This window comes from Lissotriton helveticus, chromosome 4_1 (genome assembly GCF_964261635.1).
Source record: "Lissotriton helveticus chromosome 4_1, aLisHel1.1, whole genome shotgun sequence".
Taxonomy (NCBI): Eukaryota; Metazoa; Chordata; class Amphibia; order Caudata; family Salamandridae; genus Lissotriton; species Lissotriton helveticus.
The window spans coordinates 1,671,505,006-1,671,523,407 of NC_136063.1; the positions used below are offsets into that span (position 1 = coordinate 1,671,505,006).

Below are 18,402 nucleotides of genomic sequence, written 5' to 3' on the forward strand. Positions count from 1 at the left end.
CATTTTTCCATTGAGACAAAAGAGAGCGCATTAGTGCGGGGGCATTTCTTACATTGATGAAACGATATCTCTGTTGAATGCTCATAGTGTAAAGAGCTATAATGTGATTTGATTCTGTTCAGATACATTCTCCTTAACAGTGTTAAATATGCAAACGTTTATCAGGATAGGCAAGTTATATCATAATGATCATCTTTGACTGTAACATATTAAAACATTTTACATTTCCAAACTAATACACCCATTTCTTTGTCTCTCACATGGGATGCGCCAAAGAGCAATGATTGGCACGTTGGACTTTGCATGCAAAGGTACCAGTCCAAATCTTGGGGGTACTATTTTATTACTCTTGACCTTTTCTATTTCTGTCACCTTTGTTTATTGATAGCTCAAATCCAACACCAGTAGGTTGAAAGAGACAATTATTGATTCCTTTCAAAACGTCTATCAGCTTGAACAAGTTACAGAAATACAAACATTATAATACGTTTACATCACATTCCTACACAAAATAGTGTGACATTAAGAAATCCTATCCTGTTTTTCTGAAATGCATTTCAGAGGCCTGATTCCCAGCATCCCTTTTTGAAGCTTTCTGCGCTATTGATAAGGCGAATTTAGCACATTTTGAAAGAGAAGTGTTCTTAAATCAAACCTAGAGAACCACAATGACGGTATCATTCAGATAGTACAAATGTTTTTGTATATTAGTATGGAAATTGTGAAATAAAACGTTTTTCATGCTGATTTTCAACAGTCGATCTGCAATCGTGAAACATAAGCTTTTGCTTGGAGGCCTCACAGGTACTGATCTAATTTTCTCTTTTAAGATTATTCACAAATCATATGATATGCTTTGTATAAATCAACTATATTGTTAGATCAAAATTGACTAAAAAGTGACTATCTCAATTTCATGACATATAGAAGAGTAAGGAGAAGAAGCTCATGTTTCAAATGTGGAGAGGCATCAACTTTTCATTATTTTCACCTCTACTAATTATATGCATTTTTATAATGTATGTGTTTATGTTGTCCTATAAATATACAGAGACATATAGCAAGATATAGGGAGATACATACGTGTAAAGTGGATATGTACAAGTTTATAAGTAAATGAGATGTTTTTCCAATTAATAATTCTAAGAACTGAATGGAAAAAGAAAATCGTAAAGTTTAGATAAGTCCCACTGTGATTTGTACTCAGATCCCGGTTTTCAGAGTCTAGAGTGCTAAGCATGATACCATCAAACCACCTGTACCAGGTTGAGCTTTTCATTTTGAGAGAAGAGATTGCATTCACGGGGGAATCTTATATTTTATTGCAAAATCGTATCTCACATAAAAAGTACTGTTCAACAGAGTGATAGCGTTACTTGAGTCCTCTGGGCAACATCCTTCCCTAACATAGTTCAATATGCAAAAGTTGAACAGAATAGAAAAGTAATAACATTCTGTTGGTCTTTGACTGTAGAACATTAAAAACTTTGAAATGTTCACATTGCTGCAGCAATTTGCTCCCTTGTCACATGGGAGGTTCCATGGTGTAATGGTTAGCACTTTGGACTTTGAATCCAAGGATCCGAGTTCAAATCTCGGTGGGACCACTTTCATGACTGTTGATCAAATCTTTTTCTGTCAAGTGTATTCATAAATATCACAAATCTAACACGGGTAGAGTGAAACATTAATTTATTGATTGTATTCTGAAAGTCTATTCGATGTGAGCAAATGATAGAACTTTTAGAAAACATGGAAATTAAATGGCTCAAAATAATGAGACATTTTGCGAGCTGACTCTGTTTTCTCAAACTCATCACAGGGGGCTAATGCAAGATATTACTTTCTTAAATCTTACTGTTATTGATAAGGGGAAGATGGAACTTTTTAATTGGAAATCCTTCATTAAAACAAAACTTGAGGAATCAAATTGTGTATTATGGGGACAGAAGATATGACGTTTTGAATAACAATCGTGAAATTCAGACACACATATATTTACACTCTGATTTTCTAAAGTAAATCCATAACCATAAAGTAAAATCTTTCGAAAGACGTGTCAAAGGTAATATTCTGAATTTCTCTTTCAAAGAAATTCACAATTAAATGCACTGTGTAAGTCAAGCATGTTGTCATATAAGAAATCAGCAAAAATTAACTATCTCATTACTGGTCATATAGATGAGAGAGGAAATGAACCTAACGTTTAAATTGTGGATGGGAAACAACAGTTTTTAGTTTTCAGCTTCAATACATATGTTTATGAATGATTGATTTCTTTATATAGTCTTATCGCTATCTAGACGGATATAGCTATGTATACATAGATGCATACTTATACGTTGATAAGTATCAGTATAAAACATTGACGTTATGTTTTTCCAAGACCAAATTCTAAGAAATGGGTGAAATAGTAAATCTCATAATTCAAGCAGGTCCCACCGAGATTTGAACTCGGATCGCTGGATTCAGAGTCCAGAGTGCTAACCATTACACCATGGAACCCTCCCATACATGAGTCATTTTTCCATTGAGACAAAAGAGAGCGCATTAGTGCGGGGGCATTTCTTACATTGATGAAACGATATCTCTGTTGAATGCTCATAGTGTAAAGAGCTATAATGTGATTTGATTCTGTTCAGATACATTCTCCTTAACAGTGTTAAATATGCAAACGTTTATCAGGATAGGCAAGTTATATCATAATGATCATCTTTGACTGTAACATATTAAAACATTTTACATTTCCAAACTAATACACCCATTTCTTTGTCTCTCACATGGGATGCGCCAAAGAGCAATGATTGGCACGTTGGACTTTGCATGCAAAGGTACCAGTCCAAATCTTGGGGGTACTATTTTATTACTCTTGACCTTTTCTATTTCTGTCACCTTTGTTTATTGATAGCTCAAATCCAACACCAGTAGGTTGAAAGAGACAATTATTGATTCCTTTCAAAACGTCTATCAGCTTGAACAAGTTACAGAAATACAAACATTATAATACGTTTACATCACATTCCTACACAAAATAGTGTGACATTAAGAAATCCTATCCTGTTTTTCTGAAATGCATTTCAGAGGCCTGATTCCCAGCATCCCTTTTTGAAGCTTTCTGCGCTATTGATAAGGCGAATTTAGCACATTTTGAAAGAGAAGTGTTCTTAAATCAAACCTAGAGAACCACAATGACGGTATCATTCAGATAGTACAAATGTTTTTGTATATTAGTATGGAAATTGTGAAATAAAACGTTTTTCATGCTGATTTTCAACAGTCGATCTGCAATCGTGAAACATAAGCTTTTGCTTGGAGGCCTCACAGGTACTGATCTAATTTTCTCTTTTAAGATTATTCACAAATCATATGATATGCTTTGTATAAATCAACTATATTGTTAGATCAAAATTGACTAAAAAGTGACTATCTCAATTTCATGACATATAGAAGAGTAAGGAGAAGAAGCTCATGTTTCAAATGTGGAGAGGCATCAACTTTTCATTATTTTCACCTCTACTAATTATATGCATTTTTATAATGTATGTGTTTATGTTGTCCTATAAATATACAGAGACATATAGCAAGATATAGGGAGATACATACGTGTAAAGTGGATATGTACAAGTTTATAAGTAAATGAGATGTTTTTCCAATTAATAATTCTAAGAACTGAATGGAAAAAGAAAATCGTAAAGTTTAGATAAGTCCCACTGTGATTTGTACTCAGATCCCGGTTTTCAGAGTCTAGAGTGCTAAGCATGATACCATCAAACCACCTGTACCAGGTTGAGCTTTTCATTTTGAGAGAAGAGATTGCATTCACGGGGGAATCTTATATTTTATTGCAAAATCGTATCTCACATAAAAAGTACTGTTCAACAGAGTGATAGCGTTACTTGAGTCCTCTGGGCAACATCCTTCCCTAACATAGTTCAATATGCAAAAGTTGAACAGAATAGAAAAGTAATAACATTCTGTTGGTCTTTGACTGTAGAACATTAAAAACTTTGAAATGTTCACATTGCTGCAGCAATTTGCTCCCTTGTCACATGGGAGGTTCCATGGTGTAATGGTTAGCACTTTGGACTTTGAATCCAAGGATCCAAGTTCAAATCTCGGTGGGACCACTTTCATGACTGTTGATCAAATCTTTTTCTGTCAAGTGTATTCATAAATATCACAAATCTAACACGGGTAGAGTGAAACATTAATTTATTGATTGTATTCTGAAAGTCTATTCGATGTGAGCAAATGATAGAACTTTTAGAAAACATGGAAATTAAATGGCTCAAAATAATGAGACATTTTGCGAGCTGACTCTGTTTTCTCAAACTCATCACAGGGGGCTGATGCAAGATATTACTTTCTTAAATCTTACTGTTATTGATAAGGGGAAGATGGAACTTTTTAATTGGAAATCCTTCATTAAAACAAAACTTGAGGAATCAAATTGTGTATTATGGGGACAGAAGATATGACGTTTTGAATAACAATCGTGAAATTCAGACACACATATATTTACACTCTGATTTTCTAAAGTAAATCCATAACCATAAAGTAAAATCTTTCGAAAGACGTGTCAAAGGTAATAATCTGAATTTCTCTTTCAAAGAAATTCACAATTAAATGCACTGTGTAAGTCAAGCATGTTGTCATATAAGAAATCAGCAAAAATTAACTATCTCATTACTGGTCATATAGATGAGAGAGGAAATGAACCTAACGTTTAAATTGTGGATGGGAAACAACAGTTTTTAGTTTTCAGCTTCAATACATATGTTTATGAATAATTGATTTCTTTATATAGTCTTATCGCTATCTAGACGGATATAGCTATGTATACATAGATGCATACTTATAAGTTGATAAGTATCAGTATAAAACATTGACGTTATGTTTTTCCAAGACCAAATTCTAAGAAATGGGTGAAATAGTAAATCTCATAATTCAAGCAGGTCCCACCGAGATTTGAACTCGGATCGCTGGATTCAGAGTCCAGAGTGCTAACCATTACACCATGGAACCCTCCCATACATGAGTCATTTTTCCATTGAGACAAAAGAGAGCGCATTAGTGCGGGGGCATTTCTTACATTGATGAAACGATATCTCTGTTGAATGCTCATAGTGTAAAGAGCTATAATGTGATTTGATTCTGTTCAGATACATTCTCCTTAACAGTGTTAAATATGCAAACGTTTATCAGGATAGGCAAGTTATATCATAATGATCATCTTTGACTGTAACATATTAAAACATTTTACATTTCCAAACTAATACACCCATTTCTTTGTCTCTCACATGGGCTGCGCCAAAGAGCAATGATTGGCACGTTGGACTTTGCATGCAAAGGTACCAGTCCAAATCTTGGGGGTACTATTTTATTACTCTTGACCTTTTCTATTTCTGTCACCTTTGTTTATTGATAGCTCAAATCCAACACCAGTAGGTTGAAAGAGACAATTATTGATTCCTTTCAAAACGTCCATCAGCTTGAACAAGTTACAGAAATACAAACATTATAATACGTTTACATCACATTCCTACACAAAATAGTGTGACATTAAGAAATCATATCCTGTTTTTCTGAAATGCATTTCAGAGGCCTGATTCCCAGCATCCCTTTTTGAAGCTTTCTGTGCTATTGATAAGGCGAATTTAGCACATTTTGAAAGAGAAGTGTTCTTAAATCAAACCTAGAGAACCACAATGACGGTATCATTCAGATAGTACAAATGTTTTTGTATATTAGTATGGAAATTGTGAAATAAAACGTTTTTCATGCTGATTTTCAACAGTCGATCTGCAATCGTGAAACATAAGCTTTTGCTTGGAGGCCTCACAGGTACTGATCTAATTTTCTCTTTTAAGATTATTCACAAATCATATGATATGCTTTGTATAAATCAACTATATTGTTAGATCAAAATTGAGTAAAAAGTGACTATCTCAATTTCATGACATATAGAAGAGTAAGGAGAAGAAGCTCATGTTTCAAATGTGGAGAGGCAACAACTTTTCATTATTTTCACCTCTACTAATTATATGCATTTTTATAATGTATGTGTTTATGTTGTCCTATAAATATACAGAGACATATAGCAAGATATAGGGAGATACATACGTGTAAAGTGGATATGTACAAGTTTATAAGTAAATGAGATGTTTTTCCAATTAATAATTCTAAGAACTGAATGGAAAAAGAAAATCGTAAAGTTTAGATAAGTCCCACTGTGATTTGTACTCAGATCCCGGTTTTCAGAGTCTAGAGTGCTAAGCATGATACCATCAAACCACCTGTACCAGGTTGAGCTTTTCATTTTGAGAGAAGAGATTGCATTCACGGGGGAATCTTATATTTTATTGCAAAATCGTATCTCACATAAAAAGTACTGTTCAACAGAGTGATAGCGTTACTTGAGTCCTCTGGGCAACATCCTTCCCTAACATAGTTCAATATGCAAAAGTTGAACAGAATAGAAAAGTAATAACATTCTGTTGGTCTTTGACTGTAGAACATTAAAAACTTTGAAATGTTCACATTGCTGCAGCAATTTGCTCCCTTGTCACATGGGAGGTTCCATGGTGTAATGGTTAGCACTTTGGACTTTGAATCCAAGGATCCGTGTTCAAATCTCGGTGGGACCACTTTCATGACTGTTGATCAAATCTTTTTCTGTCAAGTGTATTCATAAATATCACAAATCTAACACGGGTAGAGTGAAACATTAATTTATTGATTGTATTCTGAAAGTCTATTCGATGTGAGCAAATGATAGAACTTTTAGAAAACATGGAAATTAAATGGCTCAAAATAATGAGACATTTTGCGAGCTGACTCTGTTTTCTCAAACTCATCACAGGGGGCTGATGCAAGATATTACTTTCTTAAATCTTACTGTTATTGATAAGGGGAAGATGGAACTTTTTAATTGGAAATCCTTCATTAAAACAAAACTTGAGGAATCAAATTGTGTATTATGGGGACAGAAGATATGACGTTTTGAATAACAATCGTGAAATTCAGACACACATATATTTACACTCTGATTTTCTAAAGTAAATCCATAACCATAAAGTAAAATCTTTCGAAAGACGTGTCAAAGGTAATAATCTGAATTTCTCTTTCAAAGAAATTCACAATTAAATGCACTGTGTAAGTCAAGCATGTTGTCATATAAGAAATCAGCAAAAATTAACTATCTCATTACTGGTCATATAGATGAGAGAGGAAATGAACCTAACGTTTAAATTGTGGATGGGAAACAACAGTTTTTAGTTTTCAGCTTCAATACATATGTTTATGAATAATTGATTTCTTTATATAGTCTTATCGCTATCTAGACGGATATAGCTATGTATACATAGATGCATACTTATACGTTGATAAGTATCAGTATAAAACATTGACGTTATGTTTTTCCAAGACCAAATTCTAAGAAATGGGTGAAATAGTAAATCTCATAATTCAAGCAGGTCCCACCGAGATTTGAACTCGGATCGCTGGATTCAGAGTCCAGAGTGCTAACCATTACACCATGGAACCCTCCCATACATGAGTCATTTTTCCATTGAGACAAAAGAGAGCGCATTAGTGCGGGGGCATTTCTTACATTGATGAAACGATATCTCTGTTGAATGCTCATAGTGTAAAGAGCTATAATGTGATTTGATTCTGTTCAGATACATTCTCCTTAACAGTGTTAAATATGCAAACGTTTATCAGGATAGGCAAGTTATATCATAATGATCATCTTTGACTGTAACATATTAAAACATTTTACATTTCCAAACTAATACACCCATTTCTTTGTCTCTCACATGGGCTGCGCCAAAGAGCAATGATTGGCACGTTGGACTTTGCATGCAAAGGTACCAGTCCAAATCTTGGGGGTACTATTTTATTACTCTTGACCTTTTCTATTTCTGTCACCTTTGTTTATTGATAGCTCAAATCCAACACCAGTAGGTTGAAAGAGACAATTATTGATTCCTTTCAAAACGTCCATCAGCTTGAACAAGTTACAGAAATACAAACATTATAATACGTTTACATCACATTCCTACACAAAATAGTGTGACATTAAGAAATCCTATCCTGTTTTTCTGAAATGCATTTCAGAGGCCTGATTCCCAGCATCCCTTTTTGAAGCTTTCTGCGCTATTGATAAGGCGAATTTAGCACATTTTGAAAGAGAAGTGTTCTTAAATCAAACCTAGAGAACCACAATGACGGTATCATTCAGATAGTACAAATGTTTTTGTATATTAGTATGGAAATTGTGAAATACAACGTTTTTCATGCTGATTTTCAACAGTCGATCTGCAATCGTGAAACATAAGCTTTTGCTTGGAGGCCTCACAGGTACTGATCTAATTTTCTCTTTTAAGATTATTCACAAATCATATGATATGCTTTGTATAAATCAACTATATTGTTAGATCAAAATTGAGTAAAAAGTGACTATCTCAATTTCATGACATATAGAAGAGTAAGGAGAAGAAGCTCATGTTTCAAATGTGGAGAGGCATCAACTTTTCATTATTTTCACCTCTACTAATTATATGCATTTTTATAATGTATGTGTTTATGTTGTCCTATAAATATACAGAGACATATAGCAAGATATAGGGAGATACATACGTGTAAAGTGGATATGTACAAGTTTATAAGTAAATGAGATGTTTTTCCAATTAATAATTCTAAGAACTGAATGGAAAAAGAAAATCGTAAAGTTTAGATAAGTCCCACTGTGATTTGTACTCAGATCCCGGTTTTCAGAGTCTAGAGTGCTAAGCATGATACCATCAAACCACCTGTACCAGGTTGAGCTTTTCATTTTGAGAGAAGAGATTGCATTCACGGGGGAATCTTATATTTTATTGCAAAATCGTATCTCACATAAAAAGTACTGTTCAACAGAGTGATAGCGTTACTTGAGTCCTCTGGGCAACATCCTTCCCTAACATAGTTCAATATGCAAAAGTTGAACAGAATAGAAAAGTAATAACATTCTGTTGGTCTTTGACTGTAGAACATTAAAAACTTTGAAATGTTCACATTGCTGCAGCAATTTGCTCCCTTGTCACATGGGAGGTTCCATGGTGTAATGGTTAGCACTTTGGACTTTGAATCCAAGGATCCGAGTTCAAATCTCGGTGGGACCACTTTCATGACTGTTGATCAAATCTTTTTCTGTCAAGTGTATTCATAAATATCACAAATCTAACACGGGTAGAGTGAAACATTAATTTATTGATTGTATTCTGAAAGTCTATTCGATGTGAGCAAATGATAGAACTTTTAGAAAACATGGAAATTAAATGGCTCAAAATAATGAGACATTTTGCGAGCTGACTCTGTTTTCTCAAACTCATCACAGGGGCTGATGCAAGATATTACTTTCTTAAATCTTACTGTTATTGATAAGGGGAAGATGGAACTTTTTAATTGGAAATCCTTCATTAAAACAAAACTTGAGGAATCAAATTGTGTATTATGGGGACAGAAGATATGACGTTTTGAATAACAATCGTGAAATTCAGACACACATATATTTACACTCTGATTTTCTAAAGTAAATCCATAACCATAAAGTAAAATCTTTCGAAAGACGTGTCAAAGGTAATAATCTGAATTTCTCTTTCAAAGAAATTCACAATTAAATGCACTGTGTAAGTCAAGCATGTTGTCATATAAGAAATCAGCAAAAATTAACTATCTCATTACTGGTCATATAGATGAGAGAGGAAATGAACCTAACGTTTAAATTGTGGATGGGAAACAACAGTTTTTAGTTTTCAGCTTCAATACATATGTTTATGAATAATTGATTTCTTTATATAGTCTTATCGCTATCTAGACGGATATAGCTATGTATACATAGATGCATACTTATACGTTGATAAGTATCAGTATAAAACATTGACGTTATGTTTTTCCAAGACCAAATTCTAAGAAATGGGTGAAATAGTAAATCTCATAATTCAAGCAGGTCCCACCGAGATTTGAACTCGGATCGCTGGATTCAGAGTCCAGAGCGCTAACCATTACACCATGGAACCCTCCCATACATGAGTCATTTTTCCATTGAGACAAAAGAGAGCGCATTAGTGCGGGGGCATTTCTTACATTGATGAAACGATATCTCTGTTGAATGCTCATAGTGTAAAGAGCTATAATGTGATTTGATTCTGTTCAGATACATTCTCCTTAACAGTGTTAAATATGCAAACGTTTATCAGGATAGGCAAGTTATATCATAATGATCATCTTTGACTGTAACATATTAAAACATTTTACATTTCCAAACTAATACACCCATTTCTTTGTCTCTCACATGGGCTGCGCCAAAGAGCAATGATTGGCACGTTGGACTTTGCATGCAAAGGTACCAGTCCAAATCTTGGGGGTACTATTTTATTACTCTTGACCTTTTCTATTTCTGTCACCTTTGTTTATTGATAGCTCAAATCCAACACCAGTAGGTTGAAAGAGACAATTATTGATTCCTTTCAAAACGTCCATCAGCTTGAACAAGTTACAGAAATACAAACATTATAATACGTTTACATCACATTCCTACACAAAATAGTGTGACATTAAGAAATCATATCCTGTTTTTCTGAAATGCATTTCAGAGGCCTGATTCCCAGCATCCCTTTTTGAAGCTTTCTGCGCTATTGATAAGGCGAATTTAGCACATTTTGAAAGAGAAGTGTTCTTAAATCAAACCTAGAGAACCACAATGACGGTATCATTCAGATAGTACAAATGTTTTTGTATATTAGTATGGAAATTGTGAAATAAAACGTTTTTCATGCTGATTTTCAACAGTCGATCTGCAATCGTGAAACATAAGCTTTTGCTTGGAGGCCTCACAGGTACTGATCTAATTTTCTCTTTTAAGATTATTCACAAATCATATGATATGCTTTGTATAAATCAACTATATTGTTAGATCAAAATTGAGTAAAAAGTGACTATCTCAATTTCATGACATATAGAAGAGTAAGGAGAAGAAGCTCATGTTTCAAATGTGGAGAGGCAACAACTTTTCATTATTTTCACCTCTACTAATTATATGCATTTTTATAATGTATGTGTTTATGTTGTCCTATAAATATACAGAGACATATAGCAAGATATAGGGAGATACATACGTGTAAAGTGGATATGTACAAGTTTATAAGTAAATGAGATGTTTTTCCAATTAATAATTCTAAGAACTGAATGGAAAAAGAAAATCGTAAAGTTTAGATAAGTCCCACTGTGATTTGTACTCAGATCCCGGTTTTCAGAGTCTAGAGTGCTAAGCATGATACCATCAAACCACCTGTACCAGGTTGAGCTTTTCATTTTGAGAGAAGAGATTGCATTCACGGGGGAATCTTATATTTTATTGCAAAATCGTATCTCACATAAAAAGTACTGTTCAACAGAGTGATAGCGTTACTTGAGTCCTCTGGGCAACATCCTTCCCTAACATAGTTCAATATGCAAAAGTTGAACAGAATAGAAAAGTAATAACATTCTGTTGGTCTTTGACTGTAGAACATTAAAAACTTTGAAATGTTCACATTGCTGCAGCAATTTGCTCCCTTGTCACATGGGAGGTTCCATGGTGTAATGGTTAGCACTTTGGACTTTGAATCCAAGGATCCGTGTTCAAATCTCGGTGGGACCACTTTCATGACTGTTGATCAAATCTTTTTCTGTCAAGTGTATTCATAAATATCACAAATCTAACACGGGTAGAGTGAAACATTAATTTATTGATTGTATTCTGAAAGTCTATTCGATGTGAGCAAATGATAGAACTTTTAGAAAACATGGAAATTAAATGGCTCAAAATAATGAGACATTTTGCGAGCTGACTCTGTTTTCTCAAACTCATCACAGGGGGCTGATGCAAGATATTACTTTCTTAAATCTTACTGTTATTGATAAGGGGAAGATGGAACTTTTTAATTGGAAATCCTTCATTAAAACAAAACTTGAGGAATCAAATTGTGTATTATGGGGACAGAAGATATGACGTTTTGAATAACAATCGTGAAATTCAGACACACATATATTTACACTCTGATTTTCTAAAGTAAATCCATAACCATAAAGTAAAATCTTTCGAAAGACGTGTCAAAGGTAATAATCTGAATTTCTCTTTCAAAGAAATTCACAATTAAATGCACTGTGTAAGTCAAGCATGTTGTCATATAAGAAATCAGCAAACATTAACTATCTCATTACTGGTCATATAGATGAGAGAGGAAATGAACCTAACGTTTAAATTGTGGATGGGAAACAACAGTTTTTAGTTTTCAGCTTCAATACATATGTTTATGAATAATTGATTTCTTTATATAGTCTTATCGCTATCTAGACGGATATAGCTATGTATACATAGATGCATACTTATACGTTGATAAGTATCAGTATAAAACATTGACGTTATGTTTTTCCAAGACCAAATTCTAAGAAATGGGTGAAATAGTAAATCTCATAATTCAAGCAGGTCCCACCGAGATTTGAACTCGGATCGCTGGATTCAGAGTCCAGAGCGCTAACCATTACACCATGGAACCCTCCCATACATGAGTCATTTTTCCATTGAGACAAAAGAGAGCGCATTAGTGCGGGGGCATTTCTTACATTGATGAAACGATATCTCTGTTGAATGCTCATAGTGTAAAGAGCTATAATGTGATTTGATTCTGTTCAGATACATTCTCCTTAACAGTGTTAAATATGCAAACGTTTATCAGGATAGGCAAGTTATATCATAATGATCATCTTTGACTGTAACATATTAAAACATTTTACATTTCCAAACTAATACACCCATTTATTTGTCTCTCACATGGGCTGCGCCAAAGAGCAATGATTGGCACGTTGGACTTTGCATGCAAAGGTACCAGTCCAAATCTTGGGGGTACTATTTTATTACTCTTGACCTTTTCTATTTCTGTCACCTTTGTTTATTGATAGCTCAAATCCAACACCAGTAGGTTGAAAGAGACAATTATTGATTCCTTTCAAAACGTCCATCAGCTTGAACAAGTTACAGAAATACAAACATTATAATACGTTTACATCACATTCCTACACAAAATAGTGTGACATTAAGAAATCCTATCCTGTTTTTCTGAAATGCATTTCAGAGGCCTGATTCCCAGCATCCCTTTTTGAAGCTTTCTGCGCTATTGATAAGGCGAATTTAGCACATTTTGAAAGAGAAGTGTTCTTAAATCAAACCTAGAGAACCACAATGACGGTATCATTCAGATAGTACAAATGTTTTTGTATATTAGTATGGAAATTGTGAAATAAAACGTTTTTCATGCTGATTTTCAACAGTCGATCTGCAATCGTGAAACATAAGCTTTTGCTTGGAGGCCTCACAGGTACTGATCTAATTTTCTCTTTTAAGATTATTCACAAATCATATGATATGCTTTGTATAAATCAACTATATTGTTAGATCAAAATTGAGTAAAAAGTGACTATCTCAATTTCATGACATATAGAAGAGTAAGGAGAAGAAGCTCATGTTTCAAATGTGGAGAGGCAACAACTTTTCATTATTTTCACCTCTACTAATTATATGCATTTTTATAATGTATGTGTTTATGTTGTCCTATAAATATACAGAGACATATAGCAAGATATAGGGAGATACATACGTGTAAAGTGGATATGTACAAGTTTATAAGTAAATGAGATGTTTTTCCAATTAATAATTCTAAGAACTGAATGGAAAAAGAAAATCGTAAAGTTTAGATAAGTCCCACTGTGATTTGTACTCAGATCCCGGTTTTCAGAGTCTAGAGTGCTAAGCATGATACCATCAAACCACCTGTACCAGGTTGAGCTTTTCATTTTGAGAGAAGAGATTGCATTCACGGGGGAATCTTATATTTTATTGCAAAATCGTATCTCACATAAAAAGTACTGTTCAACAGAGTGATAGCGTTACTTGAGTCCTCTGGGCAACATCCTTCCCTAACATAGTTCAATATGCAAAAGTTGAACAGAATAGAAAAGTAATAACATTCTGTTGGTCTTTGACTGTAGAACATTAAAAACTTTGAAATGTTCACATTGCTGCAGCAATTTGCTCCCTTGTCACATGGGAGGTTCCATGGTGTAATGGTTAGCACTTTGGACTTTGAATCCAAGGATCCGTGTTCAAATCTCGGTGGGACCACTTTCATGACTGTTGATCAAATCTTTTTCTGTCAAGTGTATTCATAAATATCACAAATCTAACACGGGTAGAGTGAAACATTAATTTATTGATTGTATTCTGAAAGTCTATTCGATGTGAGCAAATGATAGAACTTTTAGAAAACATGGAAATTAAATGGCTCAAAATAATGAGACATTTTGCGAGCTGACTCTGTTTTCTCAAACTCATCACAGGGGGCTGATGCAAGATATTACTTTCTTAAATCTTACTGTTATTGATAAGGGGAAGATGGAACTTTTTAATTGGAAATCCTTCATTAAAACAAAACTTGAGGAATCAAATTGTGTATTATGGGGACAGAAGATATGACGTTTTGAATAACAATCGTGAAATTCAGACACACATATATTTACACTCTGATTTTCTAAAGTAAATCCATAACCATAAAGTAAAATCTTTCGAAAGACGTGTCAAAGGTAATAATCTGAATTTCTCTTTCAAAGAAATTCACAATTAAATGCACTGTGTAAGTCAAGCATGTTGTCATATAAGAAATCAGCAAACATTAACTATCTCATTACTGGTCATATAGATGAGAGAGGAAATGAACCTAACGTTTAAATTGTGGATGGGAAACAACAGTTTTTAGTTTTCAGCTTCAATACATATGTTTATGAATAATTGATTTCTTTATATAGTCTTATCGCTATCTAGACGGATATAGCTATGTATACATAGATGCATACTTATACGTTGATAAGTATCAGTATAAAACATTGACGTTATGTTTTTCCAAGACCAAATTCTAAGAAATGGGTGAAATAGTAAATCTCATAATTCAAGCAGGTCCCACCGAGATTTGAACTCGGATCGCTGGATTCAGAGTCCAGAGCGCTAACCATTACACCATGGAACCCTCCCATACATGAGTCATTTTTCCATTGAGACAAAAGAGAGCGCATTAGTGCGGGGGCATTTCTTACATTGATGAAACGATATCTCTGTTGAATGCTCATAGTGTAAAGAGCTATAATGTGATTTGATTCTGTTCAGATACATTCTCCTTAACAGTGTTAAATATGCAAACGTTTATCAGGATAGGCAAGTTATATCATAATGATCATCTTTGACTGTAACATATTAAAACATTTTACATTTCCAAACTAATACACCCATTTATTTGTCTCTCACATGGGCTGCGCCAAAGAGCAATGATTGGCACGTTGGACTTTGCATGCAAAGGTACCAGTCCAAATCTTGGGGGTACTATTTTATTACTCTTGACCTTTTCTATTTCTGTCACCTTTGTTTATTGATAGCTCAAATCCAACACCAGTAGGTTGAAAGAGACAATTATTGATTCCTTTCAAAACGTCCATCAGCTTGAACAAGTTACAGAAATACAAACATTATAATACGTTTACATCACATTCCTACACAAAATAGTGTGACATTAAGAAATCCTATCCTGTTTTTCTGAAATGCATTTCAGAGGCCTGATTCCCAGCATCCCTTTTTGAAGCTTTCTGCGCTATTGATAAGGCGAATTTAGCACATTTTGAAAGAGAAGTGTTCTTAAATCAAACCTAGAGAACCACAATGACGGTATCATTCAGATAGTACAAATGTTTTTGTATATTAGTATGGAAATTGTGAAATAAAACGTTTTTCATGCTGATTTTCAACAGTCGATCTGCAATCGTGAAACATAAGCTTTTGCTTGGAGGCCTCACAGGTACTGATCTAATTTTCTCTTTTAAGATTATTCACAAATCATATGATATGCTTTGTATAAATCAACTATATTGTTAGATCAAAATTGAGTAAAAAGTGACTATCTCAATTTCATGACATATAGAAGAGTAAGGAGAAGAAGCTCATGTTTCAAATGTGGAGAGGCAACAACTTTTCATTATTTTCACCTCTACTAATTATATGCATTTTTATAATGTATGTGTTTATGTTGTCCTATAAATATACAGAGACATATAGCAAGATATAGGGAGATACATACGTGTAAAGTGGATATGTACAAGTTTATAAGTAAATGAGATGTTTTTCCAATTAATAATTCTAAGAACTGAATGGAAAAAGAAAATCGTAAAGTTTAGATAAGTCCCACTGTGATTTGTACTCAGATCCCGGTTTTCAGAGTCTAGAGTGCTAAGCATGATACCATCAAACCACCTGTACCAGGTTGAGCTTTTCATTTTGAGAGAAGAGATTGCATTCACGGGGGAATCTTATATTTTATTGCAAAATCGTATCTCACATAAAAAGTACTGTTCAACAGAGTGATAGCGTTACTTGAGTCCTCTGGGCAACATCCTTCCCTAACATAGTTCAATATGCAAAAGTTGAACAGAATAGAAAAGTAATAACATTCTGTTGGTCTTTGACTGTAGAACATTAAAAACTTTGAAATGTTCACATTGCTGCAGCAATTTGCTCCCTTGTCACATGGGAGGTTCCATGGTGTAATGGTTAGCACTTTGGACTTTGAATCCAAGGATCCGTGTTCAAATCTCGGTGGGACCACTTTCATGACTGTTGATCAAATCTTTTTCTGTCAAGTGTATTCATAAATATCACAAATCTAACACGGGTAGAGTGAAACATTAATTTATTGATTGTATTCTGAAAGTCTATTCGATGTGAGCAAATGATAGAACTTTTAGAAAACATGGAAATTAAATGGCTCAAAATAATGAGACATTTTGCGAGCTGACTCTGTTTTCTCAAACTCATCACAGGGGGCTGATGCAAGATATTACTTTCTTAAATCTTACTGTTATTGATAAGGGGAAGATGGAACTTTTTAATTGGAAATCCTTCATTAAAACAAAACTTGAGGAATCAAATTGTGTATTATGGGGACAGAAGATATGACGTTTTGAATAACAATCGTGAAATTCAGACACACATATATTTACACTCTGATTTTCTAAAGTAAATCCATAACCATAAAGTAAAATCTTTCGAAAGACGTGTCAAAGGTAATAATCTGAATTTCTCTTTCAAAGAAATTCACAATTAAATGCACTGTGTAAGTCAAGCATGTTGTCATATAAGAAATCAGCAAACATTAACTATCTCATTACTGGTCATATAGATGAGAGAGGAAATGAACCTAACGTTTAAATTGTGGATGGGAAACAACAGTTTTTAGTTTTCAGCTTCAATACATATGTTTATGAATAATTGATTTCTTTATATAGTCTTATCGCTATCTAGACGGATATAGCTATGTATACATAGATGCATACTTATACGTTGATAAGTATCAGTATAAAACATTGACGTTATGTTTTTCCAAGACCAAATTCTAAGAAATGGGTGAAATAGTAAATCTCATAATTCAAGCAGGTCCCACCGAGATTTGAACTCGGATCGCTGGATTCAGAGTCCAGAGCGCTAACCATTACACCATGGAACCCTCCCATACATGAGTCATTTTTCCATTGAGACAAAAGAGAGCGCATTAGTGCGGGGGCATTTCTTACATTGATGAAACGATATCTCTGTTGAATGCTCATAGTGTAAAGAGCTATAATGTGATTTGATTCTGTTCAGATACATTCTCCTTAACAGTGTTAAATATGCAAACGTTTATCAGGATAGGCAAGTTATATCATAATGATCATCTTTGACTGTAACATATTAAAACATTTTACATTTCCAAACTAATACACCCATTTATTTGTCTCTCACATGGGCTGCGCCAAAGAGCAATGATTGGCACGTTGGACTTTGCATGCAAAGGTACCAGTCCAAATCTTGGGGGTACTATTTTATTACTCTTGACCTTTTCTATTTCTGTCACCTTTGTTTATTGATAGCTCAAATCCAACACCAGTAGGTTGAAAGAGACAATTATTGATTCCTTTCAAAACGTCCATCAGCTTGAACAAGTTACAGAAATACAAACATTATAATACGTTTACATCACATTCCTACACAAAATAGTGTGACATTAAGAAATCCTATCCTGTTTTTCTGAAATGCATTTCAGAGGCCTGATTCCCAGCATCCCTTTTTGAAGCTTTCTGCGCTATTGATAAGGCGAATTTAGCACATTTTGAAAGAGAAGTGTTCTTAAATCAAACCTAGAGAACCACAATGACGGTATCATTCAGATAGTACAAATGTTTTTGTATATTAGTATGGAAATTGTGAAATAAAACGTTTTTCATGCTGATTTTCAACAGTCGATC

At 34.0% G+C, this 18,402-nt stretch overlaps 14 non-coding genes across 14 annotated transcripts; 7 read left to right on the plus strand and 7 right to left on the minus strand.

The window, feature by feature from the left end:
• Positions 1–1,535: 1,535 nt before the first annotated feature.
• TRNAQ-UUG (transfer RNA glutamine (anticodon UUG)) lies at positions 1,536–1,607 on the plus strand. The gene has a single exon. It is a non-coding gene; the product is annotated as a tRNA-Gln (tRNA).
• An 826-nt stretch (positions 1,608–2,433) lies between these two features.
• TRNAQ-CUG (transfer RNA glutamine (anticodon CUG)) lies at positions 2,434–2,505 on the minus strand. The gene has a single exon. It is a non-coding gene; the product is annotated as a tRNA-Gln (tRNA).
• A 1,550-nt stretch (positions 2,506–4,055) lies between these two features.
• On the plus strand, positions 4,056–4,127 carry TRNAQ-UUG (transfer RNA glutamine (anticodon UUG)). The gene has a single exon. It is a non-coding gene; the product is annotated as a tRNA-Gln (tRNA).
• Positions 4,128–4,953: 826 nt separating this feature from the next.
• Positions 4,954–5,025, minus strand: TRNAQ-CUG (transfer RNA glutamine (anticodon CUG)). The gene has a single exon. It is a non-coding gene; the product is annotated as a tRNA-Gln (tRNA).
• A 1,550-nt stretch (positions 5,026–6,575) lies between these two features.
• TRNAQ-UUG (transfer RNA glutamine (anticodon UUG)) lies at positions 6,576–6,647 on the plus strand. The gene has a single exon. It is a non-coding gene; the product is annotated as a tRNA-Gln (tRNA).
• An 826-nt stretch (positions 6,648–7,473) lies between these two features.
• On the minus strand, positions 7,474–7,545 carry TRNAQ-CUG (transfer RNA glutamine (anticodon CUG)). The gene has a single exon. It is a non-coding gene; the product is annotated as a tRNA-Gln (tRNA).
• Positions 7,546–9,095: 1,550 nt separating this feature from the next.
• TRNAQ-UUG (transfer RNA glutamine (anticodon UUG)) lies at positions 9,096–9,167 on the plus strand. Its single transcript has one exon. It is a non-coding gene; the product is annotated as a tRNA-Gln (tRNA).
• Positions 9,168–9,992: 825 nt separating this feature from the next.
• TRNAQ-CUG (transfer RNA glutamine (anticodon CUG)) lies at positions 9,993–10,064 on the minus strand. The gene has a single exon. It is a non-coding gene; the product is annotated as a tRNA-Gln (tRNA).
• Positions 10,065–11,614: 1,550 nt separating this feature from the next.
• TRNAQ-UUG (transfer RNA glutamine (anticodon UUG)) lies at positions 11,615–11,686 on the plus strand. Its single transcript has one exon. It is a non-coding gene; the product is annotated as a tRNA-Gln (tRNA).
• An 826-nt stretch (positions 11,687–12,512) lies between these two features.
• Positions 12,513–12,584, minus strand: TRNAQ-CUG (transfer RNA glutamine (anticodon CUG)). The gene has a single exon. It is a non-coding gene; the product is annotated as a tRNA-Gln (tRNA).
• Positions 12,585–14,134: 1,550 nt separating this feature from the next.
• TRNAQ-UUG (transfer RNA glutamine (anticodon UUG)) lies at positions 14,135–14,206 on the plus strand. The gene has a single exon. It is a non-coding gene; the product is annotated as a tRNA-Gln (tRNA).
• Positions 14,207–15,032: 826 nt separating this feature from the next.
• Positions 15,033–15,104, minus strand: TRNAQ-CUG (transfer RNA glutamine (anticodon CUG)). Its single transcript has one exon. It is a non-coding gene; the product is annotated as a tRNA-Gln (tRNA).
• A 1,550-nt stretch (positions 15,105–16,654) lies between these two features.
• TRNAQ-UUG (transfer RNA glutamine (anticodon UUG)) lies at positions 16,655–16,726 on the plus strand. Its single transcript has one exon. It is a non-coding gene; the product is annotated as a tRNA-Gln (tRNA).
• Positions 16,727–17,552: 826 nt separating this feature from the next.
• TRNAQ-CUG (transfer RNA glutamine (anticodon CUG)) lies at positions 17,553–17,624 on the minus strand. Its single transcript has one exon. It is a non-coding gene; the product is annotated as a tRNA-Gln (tRNA).
• Positions 17,625–18,402: the final 778 nt, after the last annotated feature.